Raw genomic sequence first — 17,361 nt, forward strand, 5'->3', positions numbered from 1 at the left:
CCTTGTCTTCTGTGATCTTGACATTTGTGAAGAGTACTCCCAGTTATTTTTTTTTTTTTGAAGATTTTATTTATTTATTTGACAGATAGAGATCACAAATAGGCAGAGAGGCAGGCAGAGAGAGAGAGAGGAGGAAGCAGGCTCCCTGCTGAGCAGAGAGCCTGATGCGGGGCTCGATCCCAGGACCCTGAGATCATGACCTGAGCCAAAGGCAGCGGCTTAACCCACTGAGCCACCCAGGTGCCCCACTCCCAGTTATTTTTTGAGGATTGTCCCTCAACCTGTATTTGTCTAACATTTACTTATAATTTATGCATTTTTTGCAGAAATACCCCAGAAGTGATGCTGGGTTCTTCTCAGCATGTCAAGGAAGTGCAAAATGCCAATTTGTCCCTTTACTGATGATATAAATGTTAACTAGTAGTTAAATGAATTAGTTGATTAGTAGTTAATTAGTAATTAAAGATAATGAGCAAGTATGGCATGCTTATTAATTAATAGGTAATTAATAAGCATTCTGCAGAAAGATGCTTTGAGACTGTGTAATTATCCCGTTCCTCATCAGAATGATTCTTGTATGAATTACATATTTAAGGATCTTTACAAAATCATTATTTTCTAGTTCCATCAATTCTTTAATGCTTATTCATTGGCACTCTAATGTAAAGTAGACATTTCCCTTTTATTTTACTCATTTATATCAGAACATATTCATGGGTCCTTATGTCTTTCGAAGAGTTAAATCCACTATTATCAATATTTGTTTTGATGCTCAATTGTTTGGACTTTCTCTAGACCAACAAAGAAGAAAGTAGTAGTTGAGGATATGGTAGTGCCAAGAATGTGGGGGAAATGACCACTCCATTTGCCAAGACCCTTCTGCCAAAGACCAACAAAAACATACATGCAGTTAAACAAGCCGCCTTTACTACTCATTGCAACAAGGAAGAACAAAAATCGTAGGTAACCATGGGATTCTCTCAAAGAAACATAATTACAAAGAAATTGTTACAGGATTTGGTCTTCCCTTGGGTGGTTTGGGGAGAGTATAAAGAAGCAAGGATCTGTTCAAAATTGAATACTGTCAGAAATCAAAGGAATGACTGCATAAGAAATAATAGCCATTCATTTAGCAAGAGAGGGGTATTTGGTATTTTGTGGTTTTATATAGGTATCTTATATGTGAGTAGACAAAATTAGGAAGCACCCTTGTTTTGTCTGTTCTATCTTGGTCTCAGGATAATTATGTCTGAGGTTGGTATTCCGTAAGATGGTTTAAAATGAACAGATGGCCTGTGAATGTTAGATCACTTCTGGACATCAGAGGCTGCTTCTTATTTCTTTCTCACACTGTGAGAATGGGAGGGCATGACTGTGCAATGTCCCACCTCAGCATTTTATCAGATTAGCACACCTCATAACCCAGCATTCTATAGCCATAGGCATCACTGACTTTGTAACTTCCCGAAGTGGAAAAAATGAACACACTTATATTGCCTTCATAGCATATAAAGTAAGAAGCAAGGGACTGTGAAATGGGTGAAGGGGGTCAAAGGGCAAAAACTTCCAGTTATGAAATAAATAAGTCATGGGGATGTTATGTACAGCATGGTCACTACAGTTAGTAATACTGTACTGCATATTTGAAAGCTGCTCAGAGGATAGATCTTTAAAGTTCTCATCACAAGAAAAAAAATTTGTAACTGTGCATGGTAACATGTTAACTAGACTTATGGTGATGATCATTTTGCAATATATCAAATATCAAATCATTATTTTGCATACCTGAAACTAATACAGTGTCATATGTCAGTTATTCCTCAATAAAAACAAACAAACAAACAAAAACAAATATATGGCCTATCTTAACAAACAAGGGGAGAAACTTACAAAGAGGTTTCAAGAGCCTAGCCAGTGGTAGGACTGCCCAAACAAAGAGAATTCAGCTTTATGTTTAAGATCACATTCTCTAGAGTCACACTACCTGGGTTCACCTTCCAACTCTGCTTTTTACTAACTAGGTGACCTTGGGCAAGTTAAAAGGTAGAAGACTAATAGTTCCAGTTTCAGAAGATTGTTTTGAGGATTGAATGAAGTAATTCTCATAAATGTTATAGAACTATGCACTCAATACATGTCAGCTGTTATTACAAAACAAAAACGAAGAAGCAAAAATATATACACCTAAAATGATGTTTAGCAATGAGTGTTTCAGATTAGAAATGGTCTGAACATCCAATAAATATCCATTAACTCAATTTAGTGTCAGTCCAAAGCTTTACATTACCTAAGCCCCTTACCAATCATCTTCAAGCTGACATACTTCCTTATTTTCTGAAATGAGGAATATTCGGTTTATATCTGTTCTTATTTCTACAAAATAATCAGAACAGAGATCCTTACAGAGGCCTTATAATCAAATTTAGTAATGTCATCTAGAGGTAGAAAATATTTCACTTTCATACAATGAGAGGTAAAAACCTTTCTGAACTATAGACATAATGACAGACAAATAAGCGCAAATAGAGCTTTGAGCTTATGTTTTAAAATCTCAGCCATAGGTTAAGAGTAGACACAAAATTACAAAAATCCATGGTCCATATAAAAGACTTGTTCTGTCCACAGTGGATATAAATTCATTGAAAATTGATCAGAACTCAAAATAAACGAACATATAAACAGAAAAGATAAGTAAACCAGTCTGACACTTTTCAGCCAACAGGACAAGCTGTCTACTCCCCATTAACTCATCTACAGAAATCATCAAATTGTCAGACCATTAAGCCAAATTTCCAGTAAGGAATAATTTGTCAGATAAAACAAATTGAAAACAAAATGAGTAGAAAACAAAATTAAAATTTGGAAAAACAGAGAGTCACCAAAGTCTTACTGCCTCTTTGCATTCACCTCTGGAAGCCAAAAAAAGATGTGCCCAGGTTTACACCACCGGTGAGACTGATGAACGTTACCTGGTTCTGTCAGGTGACTCCATCGGGCATCTTGGTGGAACTTCCAAAACTGTTAAAAGATAATTTCAGAAATATACAAAATCATGAATCTCACGGTTATAAAAATGAATATGTGTTAAGATTTTGATTTTCCTCATATGATATGAGGGAACCAAGCAGATGTAATAACTAGTTCAAAGGAAAAGTCAAAAGAACACATATTTATATGGAATAAAGGAATGTTGAGGTGAATTGCAAATAGAGACAAAATTGGTATTTCCACAGGGAGGAAGTTAATCACATCTCTAACAGGACAAAGTTCACCTATCTATCAGATACTTAACAACTTTCAAGAGTCGCAAAATCACTGAAAGACAAGAAACATGGCTAGAATCAGAGAGCCCTGAAGGGTGTGCTATAGGTAATGTAGTTTTCCACTGAAGCACAAACTTCCTTCTATAGCTAATTATAATTTACTGCTTACCTTGTGCTAGGAATTGTGCTAAATGCTTCATAAGCTTATCTTATTTAATCATCATGATAACCTAGAGCGGTAGGTACTATTATTAAGAATATTCTGGAAAAAAAAAAAAAGAACATTCTAGGGGCACCTGTGTGGCTCAGTCGGTTAAGGGGCTGCCTTCAACTCAGGTCATGATCTCAGGGTCCCGAGATCCAGCCTGCAGGTCTGGCTCCCGAGCCTGTTTCTCCTTCTCCCCACCCCCACCCACCTTCACTCATGGTCTCTCTCTCTCTCTCTCTCTCTCTCTCTCTCTCTCTCTCAGATAAATAAATAAAATCTTTTTTTTAAAGTGTGGTTTTCTTAAGGGTACTGTCCATCCTTGCACATGCTCCTACTCACTCTCTCGCTCTCCCTCCCACCCACTGAGAGAGACTTACAGCACTTCTCACTTAATGTTGGAATCACACACACACACATACACACACACTTTATAATAAACATATGAAAACTTACTCCTATCTCACATATTATTTACTCAAGAACAAACCTCTTGATCTAATTCCCTTGGGTAGATATGCTGTCAGAATTCAGAACTTTTCAGATTTGAAATAATAGATTGCATACACCATATACTACATAATGCTTCCACGGGGGCTTGGGACAGTATTCATAATCAAACACAGTTCTATTTCTGCAGAAAAAAAAAGATGTATGAATAGTCACACTAAAAGGAATAAATACCGATCATAAACAGCTACATGTTTGTTCAGGTTAGTTGTGCTGCCAAATCAGTTCACCCTAAACTGCCCCCCAAAATTTTTTATTATCAAAACTTTCAGAATTGTGGATAAAGATTTGTGGGGCTATTTATAACAATGTAAGAGTGGAATAGGCTACCTGATGATGTTCAGGTTATTTGACATTTAATTAAATACGTATTAATTTTGATTTTTCAATTTTCTTTTTATATTTGGGGCCAATAACTTTTTCCCAAATCTCAACCATTTATTTTATTTTAAAAAATATTTTGTTTATTTATGTGAGAGAGAGAGAGAGAGAGGGAGAAAGCACAAGCTGGAGGTGGGGAGAGGCAGAGGGAGAAGCAGACTCCCCACTGAGCAGGGAGCCTAACCTGGGGCTGGATCCCAAGGACATGGGGATCATGACCTTGGCTGAAGGCAGACTGAGTTCTGACTGAGAACTTAACTGACTGAGCCACCCAGGCACCCCCCCCCAAATCTCAACCATTTAATAGGCTACTAGGAATCTCTTGGACTCTAAGCACTGCGCCCCCAGTAGAGAAAATACTCTGGTGGATTTATGCAAACAAGAGAAGAAGGGACTCAGAAACAAGAACAAAAACAAAAGGGTAGCATGAACTTGTAAGAAAAGTAAAGGGAGGCTAATGGCCAGAATAAGTGAGTGCTTGAGAATAATGCTGAAATGAGGAAGGAGAATATTTACTCAGTGCCTATGAAATGCCTAGCACTGAACTAACTTTTCAAACGCCAGCTCTTTAATCACCATCCAAAAACCTATAAAGGGGGTATTATTATCCCCATTTGGCGATGAGATCAAATACTCAGAATTTAAGAGCTTTCCCCAGAGTTAAACAGTTAGTATGTAATGGAGCCAGGATTTGAATCTATGTTTTCTGATTCTAAGGTCGATACTCTTCCCACCATAATGTCTTGATATATTCAGAATAGAATACATACATGAGCAAGAGTCATCCTTGGGGAAGAGATTTTATTTTATTTTATTAATTATTTTTATTAACATATAATGTATTATTTACCCTAGGGGTACAGGTCTGTGAATCACCGGGTTTACACACTTCACAGCACTCTCCATAGCACATACCCTCCCCAATGTCCATAACCCAACCACTGTCTCCATACGCCCCCTCCCCCCAGTAACCCTCTGTTTTGTGAGATTAAGAGTCTCTTATGGTTTGTCTCCCTCCGGATCCCATCTTGTTTCATTTTTTCCTTCCCTACCCCCAACTCCCCCACCCTGCCTTTCAAATTCCTCATATTAGGGAGACCATAAGATAATTGTCTTTCTCTGATTGACTTATTTCACTTAGCGTAATACCCTCTAGTTCCATCCACATCATTGCAAATGGCAAGGTTTCATTTCTTTTGATGACTGCATAATATTCATATATATATATATATATATATATATATATATACCACCTCTTCTTTATCCATTCATCTGTTGATGGACATCTAGGTTCTTTCCATTGTTTGGCTATTGTGGACAGTGCTGCTATAAACATTCAGGTGCATGTGCCCTTTCAGATCACTACATTTGTGTCTTTAGGATAAATACTCAGTAGTGCAATTGATGGGTCATAGGGTAGCTCTGTTTTCAACTTTTTGAGGAACCTCCATGCTGTTTTCCAGAGCGGCTACACCAGCTTGCATTCCCACCAACAGTGTAGGAGGGTTCCCCTTTCTTCGCATCCTCGCCAATATCTGTCATTTCCTGACTTGTTAATTTTAGCCATTCTGACTGGTGTGAGGTGGTATCTCATTGTGGTTTTGATTTGTATTTCCCGGATGCCGAGTCATGTGGAGCACTTTTTCACGTGTCTTTTGGAAGGGGAAGAGATTTTTGTCTTTTCCATTAGGCAGAATAATTAAGCTGAGCGGAGATAAGCAAAAATGACCAAAAGAATTGAAAACCAACAAATATAAGGAAAGAGGAAAAAGACACCTAATTTAAGAGATTTTACATCTCTAAGCCTGAATGATTTTCATCAAAGGTTAACAAATGAGTCTGCAGATGTAATTTCAGAACCAGAGTTAGTAATAGTCACGAATCATGGAGGAAAGCAGTATCTGATGAATGCACAAACATTTTCCTTATTTCTAAAATTTGGGGGGGAGAGGTAAATTCCAAAAACATTAGGTCAGTAAAGTTTGACCTCAATCTTCAGCAGAACTCTTAAATGGAATCCTAAACAGATGACTTATAGAGCACAATATAGTGATCACTATTTCACTAAAACCAATAAGTATACCAAAGTAAGCCCCTCTTCTCTTTTATATGCTTCTTTAACTGATTCTGAGAAAGGGATATTAAGTTAAAGTCCATGGCTTGTGAACCCTGAAATTGTATGCAAAATTTAGTGCATGTGAACATTTTTCTGGCTGGACAAAATGTCTTTTAACTTTCATTAGATTCTCAAAGTAGTAGACTCGGGGACTTTTGTGACCTCATGGCAGTGGGAGAAAAGGGGTCTCCAATCAGCCTGTGTAGATACTGTGAGTCCTCTCTTGTCTCCATGGTGACATCCCCTGTCTCTTGGTTGCTGGGTGCTCTGATGGCACCTGCTGCTTACAGTCTGTCACTGGCAAGTTCTTTGTTAGTGTCTTGGCTCTGATAGAGTTTTCCTTCACTGGCTTGGTTCCACCTCCACAATCACTAAGGCTGTAGACCCCTCTGAGCTGCACACAGGGCCTCCATCTGGCCTTGACAGTCCACTCCAAAGCCTCTACAGCAGAGATGTTTCATCTGTCTGAGGAATTTCTGGTTCCCTTCATATTTCACAGGGACCAGAAGAGAGGCAGGAGTGCTAACCAGGCCCTCTCTCTGCCTAACAACTCTGTATTCTGCAGCTTCCACATACCAGTCTGGGACTACAAGGAATAGCAGTTTCTTTCCTGGATCCCAAACGAGTGATGGGGCATAAGCCTCCTCTGCTTTTTTGGCACTTTTTTTTTCCATTTCTCTCAACCTACCTAGCCCCCTCCCAACCATGCACATATGCATGCACACACACAGATTTCAGCAGAAAATCAATGTGTGTGTGTGTGTGTGTGTGATATCACATGTGAATGTTATCCCTACTGCCTTCTCTCTTTTGTCCCATATTCTATTAGACCAGAAGAAGAAGGATTTCATCCCCTTCTACTGCAGCAGAGATTTTCCATAAGTCATATTCTTTTAGGAGGAACATTTTCGCTCCCCCAGATCTATAATAGCAGAAGGGTTACAGAGGAAACTGATTTCTGGAGCTGCAAGGAGGTAGATGAATGTGTGACGGAAGGATACCGTGAGGACTGAAAATTTCATAGGCTTCGTATTTTTAAACATTACCCCATTCACATGATAATTGTCTTGAAATATTTCAAAGTTCAAAAATATTTCAAAATTCTATCAGAAGATAGAAATAACTTATTCTACTATGCAGCCATCAAAAGAAATGAAATCTTGCTTTTTGCAGTGACGTGGATGGAACTAGAGGGTATTATCCTGAGCAAATTAAGTCAATCAGAAAGACAACTATCATATGATCTCCCTGATATGAAGAATTTGAGAAGCAACGTGGGGACTTTGGGAGGTACAGAAGGAAAAAATGAAACAAGATGGGATCTGGAGGGAGACAAACCATAAGAGACTCTCAATCTCACAAAACAAACTGAGGGTTGTGGGGGGAGGGGTGTATGGAAAGGGTAGCTGGGTTATGGACATTGGGGAGGGTATGTGCTATGGTGAATGCTGTGAAGTGTGTAACCCTGACAATTCACAGACCTGTACCCCTAGGGCAAATAATACATTATATGTTAATAAAAAATAAAGAATTTTTTTAAAGAAATAACTTATTCTTTATTCTATACTGGGCTGAAATTACACCAGTGGTGAAAGCTGTAAGAATGCAAATTTGGACTTTTAAAAAAACTTTCCAGTAACCAGAAGTTTTGTTCAAACATAAAATAGGATAGCACAAGAAATAATGGGATGGTGTCACTGGAAATGTTAATATGTTATTTGCAACTAATGAATCGTTGAACATTACACCCAAAACTAATGATGTACTATAGGTTGCCTAATTGAATTTAAATTAAAAAAAACTCACATGTTCAGATGACCACTGATCAAAGATACATAGGGGGAAAAAATCCACCTTGGTTTAAAGTTTATAATAAATGGGGATGCCAGGGTGGCTCAGTCAGTTAAGCGTCTGCTTTTGGCTCAGATCATGATCCCAGGATGCTGGGATCGAGTCCCATGTCAGGCTCTTGCTTGGCGGGGAGCCTACTTCTCCTACTGCCTGACACTCCCCCTGCTTGTGCTCTCTCTCTATATCTCACTCTCTGGCGAAAGAAAGAAAGAAAGAAAGAAAGAAAGAAAGAAAGTAAGTTAGTTTATAATAAATGACCTCAAAATTACCTAAAGATACATATTCTCACCTTTTTTTTTTCCAAATGAGGTTTTCATTGCTTATCTTCTGACATTATTAGCAAGTAGACTGCAGATTGACATGTCTCTGAGTTGGCCATCCACTCCTCCATCTCAGACTAAAAAAGGTAGCCAAAGACTTGAGGCCAGTGGTACACAGGAAAGGTCATATGCAAGGAACTGAAACACCAAGTCTGTGTCACATATCAGTATGGAGTCTAAATTTGCACTACTCATATGATGTGGGATATTCTCAACACACACACACACACACACACACACACACACAAGAAATGACTGGATCTGGTAAAAATCCAAAGGCTATGTCAGAGGCAAATGACAATTTTCTTTGTAGGGAAACTTCACAACCCAAGCACATGAAACTCCCACTGAAATAACCTCCTACTGAAGATGACTGTCAAGAGTCACAAATCATGAGGAAACAAATCACATAAGACAAAGCTAGCAAAATAGTTAGCATACCAAGAACTAGATATAATAAAACAATCAGAAAGGAAATGTAAAACAAATGTGCTCTACCTTAAGAAAATTCAGAAAGTTCTACTTAATATGGATATTTTATTGAGCAAGGAACAAACTGTTGGAGAATAGGGAGACTTCTGAACCAAAGCAGTTAAGAAACTAAAATCTCAGCAGTTACAGCTCAGTTTATAAAGCATAAAATGCGGGAGTGCATTTTCTATTGTGATTGGTTACTAGAACCTTACACTCTTTTTCACCGCAGGCTTACTCTGTAGCTGATTAGCTAGGAAGGTTTTTTTTTGTTTTTTTGTTTTTTGTTTTTTCCCCTTAAGTAAGCTCTACACCCAGTGTGGGGCTTAAACTCACCACTCTAAGATTGAGAGTTGGGGCATACTCCACCAACTGAGCCAGCCAGATGCCCCATGGCTAGGAAGCTTTAAGGTCATGCTGACATGAAGAAATCTTAACTTTTGTTTAAGGTCAGAGTAAGAATTTGGGGAAATCATGATAGTTTTAAGTTTTGGTTGCATTATTGTGAGTGTTTGGTCTAGGAATATATTCAAACTGTGCTCTCCATTTTGGTTTTGCTTTAACAGTTCCAAATAATAAAACATTAAAGAAATATTAGAAACCAAAATGAAAGAACAAGAAAGAAAGAAGGGGGGAGGAAGGAAGGGAGGGAAGGAGGGAGGGAGGAAGAAAGGAAGGAAGAAAAGAAGGAAGGAGGGAAGAAAGAATGGAGGGAGGGAAGGAAGAAGGAAGAAGGAAGAAAGAAAAGAACCAAAAAGATTGGCTTTGGGGCGCCTTGGTGGCTCAGGGGGTTGAGTCTCTGCCCTCGGTCATGATCTCAGGGTCCTGGGATTAAGCCCCGCCTCAGGCTTTCTGCTCAGCAGGGAGGCTGCTTCTCCCTCTCTCTCTGCTTGCCTCTCTGCCTACTTGTGATCTCTCTCTCTGTCAAATAAATAAATAAAATCTTTAAAAAAAAAAGATTGTTTTCTTAAAAGAACCAAATAGAACTTACAGAAACAAAAAATATAATCACTGAAATGAAAACTCAGTGGACAGATTAGGCAATAGTTTAAATATAATTAAGAAGAAAATTTACCTGGAAAGTAGATCTGGAAGAATTACTAGGGACATAGACAAATGGATAGAAAATATGAAAGAAGGATATGTTAGGCAGAATAATGGTCCCCAAAGGATGTCCACATCCTAATGTCTGGAACCTGTGAATATGTCAAATGGAAAAGGGTGAATTAAGGTTGCAGGTGGAATTAAATTGGGTAATTGGCTGACCTTGATAGAGGGAGAGAATCCTGGATTATCCAGGTCAGGCTATTGTAATCATAGGGGTTCTTAAAAGTGAAAAAGGAGAGAGAAGAGCATGGGAAGCAGAGAGATGGCAGTGTAAAAAGACTTGTTAATGTTGATGGCTTTAAAGATGGAGAAATAGGACCATGAACCAAGGAATGCAGGCAGCCTCTAAAAACTGGAAAAGATAAAGAAATGAATTTGTTCCTAGAGCCTCCAGAAGGAATGCAGCCCTGGCAAAATCTCAGTGAGACTCATTTCAGACTTCTGGCCTACAGAACTGTAAAATAATAAATCTGTGTTTTTTAAAGCCAACTAAGTTTATGATTTGTTACAATAGCAGTGGGAAAACTAATGTGAGAGGTTAAAGGCATGTAAGGTAAAGGGAAATGATGCAACATATATCAAATAAGAGAAAAAGTAGAGGGAATATACTATTTTTTAAAGGGCTGAGAATTTTCCAGAATTGAAGAGATGAGTCTTCAGATTGAGAGATCACACAAAGGTCTGAGTGTGATACATATCAGCTAATACACAACCATACTCAACATTATAGTGAAATACAGAAGAAGGGAAGTCTTAACAGCAAACAGAACCTCCGGCATGGGCAAGAAAAAGACAACCAGAACTCTCTTTCCAGGAAGGTAACAAATGTCAGTGGTCAACCAATGCTATCAGCATTCAACATCAGACTCTAGGTGTGGCCTCTGATCCTTTTTCCTATGGATTCCTGGGTGCTGGTACACTCCTGGAGATGAATTTAGACAAAGAAGATGGAAGGAAGCTGGTTCCAGAAAGAGAGATTCCCCTTCTTCCTTGTTCTCAATATTCTGCTTCAAGGTAAGAAAGGGGCAACAACAGGGAAGAAGTGAAGACTCTATGTAAACACCTAGAAACTTCTTAAAAATCTCCAACTCCTAGAGATGATCTAAAATGGGCATTGCTATTTCATAATTTTGTTATAATAATGCCTGAACAGACATTACATCTCTGAAAAACAGAAAATATCTTTCCAGAGATGTGCCACACAGGAACACTTCCATTTTTCTTCCCATGAACCATCCCTGCTTGTCTTCTTTTCCATTTGACCTAAATGTACACCCATCTTTCTATACACAGGTATGATTCTTTTTCTCCACAGCTATGAAACCAACCCCATTGCAGCAAAGTGCTCACTTTTAGCCTTAACTTCCTCATCCACCTACAAGATCCAAGTTCCCTAGGTTAGTAAGATGCCAGAGGGTAAGAGGTGGAGAGTGAAGACGGAGTAAGCCTATCTTTCAAGGAGTGATCATGGTAGAGTGGAAAGAACATGGGATTTGGAGACAGATGAACCTGGGTTTGAATATTGGTCCCTCACTTGACTCCTTATGTAACCTTGGGCAAATTGCTTGACTTCTCTGAGCTCCAGTTTCCTCATCTGTAAAATAGGACCTACCTTGCAGAGTTGTGAGGATGCAATGAGAGAAGTGAGTAGCACAGTGGCTGCCCAGCATTTGACAGGTATCAATAAATGTCATCTCTCTCCCTTAGGTTGTCATGTAACTTCTGGATAGGGGGAAATAGGGGAGGGCTGAACCAGAGGTGGCCAGTACAAGAAAGAAGAACAAATTGTACACCTAGTCTACTCAGTAGAAAACATTAGAAATGGTCCTCTAGTCACTCACAGACCATGCTTGACAAATGAAAATTCATTGCTCATAGAATGATTTAAGGATTTGCCTGGAGAGCACTGTGACTCTGGGAATGGATAAGGCTCAATGTCCTTGGCACACAGCCCTCTCTCTCATTCCAGCTTGTTGTAACTCTAGCAAATTTCTACCAGTAGAGAATTGGAATATTTACCAGTCAGAAAAGAGGGGAAGGCAACACCACAAAAGCCTCAAACTAGAAAACTGATAGAAGGCTGGGCAGCAAAATAAGGAGATGGAAGGAACCTTGGGGCAGTGAAGGTGAAATAGGTGCATTCTCTTTGGGCTCCACCCCCCAATCCAATGGCTATCACTGTCCCAGAGTTTAGTTTGCATATAGATTTGGGCATGCTTTGCATGGAAACAGAAAGGTTAGGAAGAAGGCCAGAGCCCTAACTCAGCTTACCACATTAGCTTCCATCATTTGCCTTCTATAGAGCCCAACCCATCCTCCCTGGCCTTGGCGGGCAGCACCCAGCCTCTGGGCCTCTCTTGGAGCTCTCCCTCCCCCAATCTCTATTTCATCATTGGGGGTGTATGCTACAGCAACATCAAACAAATTAGGGTTCAGATCAAGTTCAGTTTCTGCCCCTAAATATTTGATGTCAGGAATTTAATTCTTCTCACTGAAACTCAGTTGACTCATTTATTACATAACGATAAAAATAATTTCTACCTGATAGGGGCCTGGGAGGGTAAAATGAGGTAATTTGTTCAAAGGGTTTAGACTATGCCTGGGACATAGTCAATGCTCAATAAATATTAGCTATCATTATTATCACAGGCTACCCCCAAGATCCTGTCATAGGGCCCTCTCATATAGGCAACATGAGATTTCTCTCCCTCTCCTCACACATTCTATGTCCTCTACAGGAAGAAGCAGTACCTTCATCAACAACTGCTCAGGGTCTTCCCAGGATGGCATGTATCCCACTGTTCTGGAGTCAGTTTTCAACAGGAAGGCCTTCCGTCCAGTCACCAACTTCAGCATCCCCACCCTAGTCAACATCTCCTTCACTATGTCTGCCATCCTAGATGCGGTGAGTGCTGATACCTCTAGCCCTTAATTTTTTCCCACCCTGGCAAGGCAAGCTCAAAAGCCCTTGTCCACATTTCAGCTTCCTCTCTCATTGCTATCTGGAATCTGCCCAATGAGAATCTCAGAGAAACTATGTCTGGTTCAGCAGGATGACATATTAACAGCACTAGAAGAGAATTTCTTTTCTTAGCCAGCAATTCTCTACGCAGGCTGCATATCACTGTTCAGGTTCTGCTCCCAGAGGTTCTGATTGGATGAAACCCAGACTTTGGTATTTTTAAGCTCCTCAAGTGATTCTAAGATACAGCCAGGGTTGAGAAGTCCTCCTGTGAACTCTAATTCATGGTCCAAAACATCTGTTTTAATCAAGCTTTTGTCCTCGCCCTACATGTTGGTCTTGATCATAGAACCATTTTGACAGATCTTGGGGGTTGGTAAATAGAAGTGGGGAGTGGGAGGAATGGACAAACTTCTTACCAGCATCACATGGGAAACAGGAAATTCTTTTGACAGGATGAGAAACTACAGCTCTTGTCATCGTTCCTGTGGCTGGAAATGGTATGGTCAATTCTGTTTATTCTCTCCCTTCATTTATAGTCAGAAAGGATTTTAAGCAAAGATATAATTATGACCTTTATGTACCTAACAACATAGCTTTGAAACACATGATGGGGGTACCTGGGTGGCTCAGTCCATTAAATATCTGCCTTTGACTCAGGTCATGATCCTGGGGTCCTGGGATCAAGCCCCGCATAGGGCTCCCTGCCCTCTGCCTGCTGCTCCCCCAACTTGTGCGCTCTCTCTCCCTCTCTCTCTCTCTCTCTCAGATAAAAAAATAAAATCTTCTTTAAAAAAAGAAAGAAAGAAACACATGATGGAGAAATTTAAAAATCTACAATCACAGTGAGAGGCTTCAATATACTCCTTTCAAAAGTCAAGTAGAAAAAGAATTAAAATATTGTGATTTTTTTTTAAAGATTTTATTTATTTATTTGACAGAGAGAGATCACAGTAGACAGAGAGGCAGGCAGAGAGAGAGAGAGAGGAAGGGAAGCAGGCCCCCTGCTGAGCAGAGAGCCCGATGCGGGACTCCATCCCAGGACCCTGAGATCATGACCTGAGCCGAAGGCAGCGGCTTAACCCACTGAGCCACCCAGGCGCCCCAAAAATATTGTGATTTTTAACAGCACAGTTAAGAAATTTGATTTAGGGGGGTGCCTGAGTGGCTCAATTGGTTGAGTCTCCAACTCTTGTTATTGGCTCAGGTCTTGATCTCAGGATCCTGAGGCCAAGCCCCATGTTAAGTTCCACGCTGGGTGTGGAGCGTACTTTAAAAAAAAGGGGGGGGACTAGATTTAATAAACTTTGTGCCAATGAATATGTATAATCTCTTCTGACACAAATGGAATATTGTCCCACACTGACCATATTCTTGACCACAAAGATCTCAATAAAGTCGAGAAAGCAGAAATTATCTAGACTACAATCTCTAATCACAATACCAAAAAATGAAACTAATCAGGAAAAGATAGCACTCCCCAAGAAAACCTTGTTTCTTGGGAATTTAAAATTAAACTTCCAAATACTTTGGGCTAAAGAGAAAATAAAACAGGGGCACCTGGGCAGCATAGTCAATTAAGCGTCTGTCTCTTGGTTTCAGCTCAGGTTGTGATCTCAGGGTCATGATACTGAGCCATGCATCAGGCTCTGCACTCAGCTCAGAGCCGCGTGAGACTCTCTCTCCCTCTCCCTCTGACTCTCCCCCCACGTGTGCACTGATGCGATCTTTCTCACTCTCTTTCACTTTCTCTCTTTTTCTCAAATAAATAAATCTTTAAAAAATAAATAAAGATAGGAGTGCCTGGGTGGCTCAGTGGGTTAAAGCCTCTGCCTTTGGCTCAGGTCATGATCCCAGGGTCCTGAGATCGAGCCCCACATCAGGCTCTCTACTCAGCAGGGGGCCTGCTTTCTCCTCTCTCTCTGCCTGCCTCTCTGCCTACTTGTGTTCTCTCTCTATCAAATAAATAAATAAAATCTTTAAAAATAAATAAATAAATATAAAATAAAATAAATAAACAGAAATTTTGAACTAATGAGAAATGAAGAGCTCTGCATATGAAAACCTATGAATATAGCCAAAGTATAATAAGAATATATAAGAAATACATTAAAAAGTTTGTATCTTAAGTGCATTAATTAGAAAAAAAGAGGGGAAGATGAAAGTAAATGAAGTAAGTTTCCAGTTTGAAAAGCATGGTTGAAGAGAAGGAAAGAGGAGAAAAATAATAGTAATGATCACCTAATCTTGCTCTCAAAGTGTAGTTCCCAGATGGGCAGCACTGGTTGATCACACCATCTGGAAGCCAAGAAATGCACACAGGTTTGGGTCCCACCCAGCACAATCAACCATCCCAGCATGCCCTAGACCGAGTAATTCTCAGGACGTGGAATTTTCAATGCAAAAACTAACAAAATCCTGAGCAAATCAGGATGAGTTAGTCACCCAAGCAAATGAATCAGAATCTACAGTTCAAGAGGATCCCCAGGTGTTTTATATGCAAAGTGAGAGTTGCGAAGCACTGATCTAGTATGAGTCTTTGCTTAATGTGCATAGAGTTCTCTGTTGTGGCTGTGGTTCCACAAACTACAGCTGCTGTTGAAAGTGTCCTGAGACCAAACAAGCCCATCCAGAACTAGACAATCCTAGAAAACAGTTTTCAAAGAAGATTGCCAGACTTGGAAAAAAGAGTTTGGAAAGGTCATCCCAAAGACAAGGGAAGGTGGTGCCTGGCACCTGCCAAGGAGTGGAAGACCACTAAGCCTCTTGGGTTCAAAAAACCCAAAGGCTTGTTCAAGGTCTCCTTGCAAAAAAGTCTGGTGAATGCAGTCTGGAAGACAGCTGAAGCCATGCTAGATATTAATACATAATGCCTATGACAACATTACAGTTTCAAAATCCACTGATAAGCCTTATTTCATTTGATACCTACTAATCTCCTTATTTCACACTAGGGAAATTCTAGCTCAGAGGTGCTAAGTTATTGATCTTTCATCTCTGAATCTCATTCCTACTGAAGAAAGGAGAGGATTTCTCTGGTCACCAGTAATTACTCATGGAAATGGAAAGGAGAGTGATCAAAATTTATGAAGAAATGGATGCAGAGTGCTTCAATTCTATCTGTAATTCTTACTTATTGAAAAAAAAGCCAAAGTAAACTTATCAAAATATTTATTCCACAAAGTTGAGTAATAGAAACACATGTTTATTATATTATTTTTCTGATCTGTCAAATAAATAAATAAAATCTTTTAAAAAAAAGAAGTTTAACTGAAAATGAGTTCGGCAAGGTTACAGGATATAAAATCAATATGCAAAAAGCATTATATTTACATACATTAGCAATAAATAACCTGAAAATAAAATTAGGAATCATAAAAAATAAGACATTTAGGAATAAACCTAACAAAAGAAGTATAAGACTTATATATTGAAAACTACAAAACACTGCTGAAAAAATTAAAGAAGATCTAAATAAATGGAAATATCTATCATGTTCTAGATTTGGAAAACTTCATATTGTGAAGATGGCAACATTTCCCAAATTAACCTATATATTCAACACAATCCTTATCAAAATCCTAGCTGTCTTTTTTGTAGAAATTGACAAGCTGATTCTAAAATTCATATGGAAATGCAAGAAACTCAGAATAGCCAAAATAATCATGGAAGAAAACACAGTTGGTAGTCGTACACTAACTGATTTCAAAACTTATTACAAACTAAAATAGTCAAGATAGTGTGTTGCTGACATAAGAATAGACATATAGATCAATGAAATGGAATTGAGAGTTCATAAACAAACCCTAACATTTATGATTAATTTATTTTGTACAAAGGGACCAAGATGGAGATGCCTGGGTGGCTCAGGTGGTTAAGAGGCCATCTCTTGGTTTCAGCTCAGGTCATGATCTCAGAGTCCTGGGATTGACTCCCACAATGGGCTCTGCTAGGAGCCTCCTTTTTTCTCCGTTGGCCTCTCCCTCCTTGTGCTCTCTCTCTAATGACTTTATAATTGTTTTAAGATTTTATTTATTTATTTGACAGACAAGAGATCACAAGTAGGCAGAGAGGCAGGCAGAGAGAGAGGAAGGGAAGCAAGCTCCCTGCTGAGCAGAGAGCCCAATGTAGGGCTCCATCCCAGGGCCCTGGTATCATGACCTGAGTTGAAGGCA

The 17,361-nt window shown here is 39.3% G+C and overlaps 1 long non-coding RNA gene across 1 annotated transcript in view; it reads right to left on the reverse strand.

The window, feature by feature from the left end:
* The window catches only part of LOC122908749, a 43,480-nt gene extending 34,701 nt beyond the window's left edge, over positions 1-8,779 (reverse strand). The window contains exons 1-2 of the long non-coding RNA XR_006385021.1: positions 8,616-8,779; positions 2,970-3,018 (exon numbers count right to left, since the gene is read on the reverse strand). This is a non-coding gene — a long non-coding RNA (uncharacterized LOC122908749). The remainder of the gene's footprint in view (positions 1-2,969; positions 3,019-8,615) is intronic.
* Between the last annotated feature and the right edge of the window lie 8,582 nt (positions 8,780-17,361).

This window comes from Neovison vison, chromosome 6 (assembly GCF_020171115.1).
Source record: "Neovison vison isolate M4711 chromosome 6, ASM_NN_V1, whole genome shotgun sequence".
NCBI classification, from domain to species: domain Eukaryota; kingdom Metazoa; phylum Chordata; class Mammalia; order Carnivora; family Mustelidae; genus Neogale; species Neogale vison.